Genomic DNA, 1,063 nt, shown 5'->3' on the forward strand with positions numbered 1-1,063 from the left:
CGCAGTAATTACCTTTTATTTTCACACCTGTCCTATAGCATAGCAACCAGGACCGCACACAGTACAGCAGCTGTGGCCTAACTAGCAGTTTATACAGCTCCATAATAACTCCCCTGGTCCTTATTCTATGCGCGGTTAATAAAGGCAAGTATCTCATATGCCTTCTTACCCATCTTATCTATCTGAGCTGCTGTTTTCAGGTATTTTTGGACATGCACTCCTAGGTCCCTCTAGTCCATTACACTTCCTAGCATTCAACCATCATTGTGAATTCCCTTGCCTTGTTAGTCCTCTCAAAATGCATCACCTCACACCTTTTAGGGTTTAGTTCCATTTGCCACTGTTCTGCCCATCTGACCACCCCACCATGGTGGCACTGTTGCTTCACAATGCCAGGGTCCCAGTTTCGATTCCCGGCTTAGGTCTGGACGGAGTCTGCACTTTTTCCCTGTGTCTGCGTGGGTTTCCTCCAGGTGCTCCTGTTTCCTTCCACAAGTCCCGAAAGACGTACTGTTAGGTAATTTGAGCATTCTGAATTCTCCCTCTGTGTACCCGAACAGGTGCCGGAATGGGGCAACTAGGGGATTTTCACCGTAACTTCATTGCAGTATTAATGTTAGCCCGACTTGTGACAATAAATATTAGTATTATTATATAATTCTGTATTCTAAGGCATTCCTCCTCACTATTTACCACACCATTCATTTTTGTGTCACCTGTGAACTTACTGATCATACCACCCACATTCCTGTCTCAATCATTAATGTCCACTACAACAAGCCCGGCTAGCTCAGTCGGTAGAGCATGGGGCTCTTAATCCCAGGGTCGTGGGTTCGAGCCCCACGTTGGGCTCTTCCTTATTAATGTACACTACAAATAATAAGGGAGCCAGGACCAATCTCCACAGAACACCACAGGACACAGGCTTCCAGACACAAATTTGACAATCACCCTCTGCCTCTTGTCGTTAAGCCAATTTTGGAACCACTTTCTCAACGTTCCATGGATCTCATCGCCTTCTTGACCAGTCTCCCATGCAGGACCTTGTCAAAAGCCTTACTGA

General features: G+C 46.1%; 1 non-coding gene across 1 annotated transcript; it reads left to right on the forward strand.

Annotated features, from left to right (window-relative positions):
- The first annotated feature begins 779 nt into the window (after nt 1-779).
- Nucleotides 780-852, forward strand: trnak-cuu. Its single transcript has one exon. It is a non-coding gene; the product is annotated as a tRNA-Lys (tRNA).
- The last annotated feature ends 211 nt before the right edge of the window (nt 853-1,063 follow it).

The sequence above is a fragment of the Scyliorhinus canicula genome, chromosome 4, assembly GCF_902713615.1.
Source record: "Scyliorhinus canicula chromosome 4, sScyCan1.1, whole genome shotgun sequence".
NCBI lineage: Eukaryota > Metazoa > Chordata > Chondrichthyes > Carcharhiniformes > Scyliorhinidae > Scyliorhinus > Scyliorhinus canicula.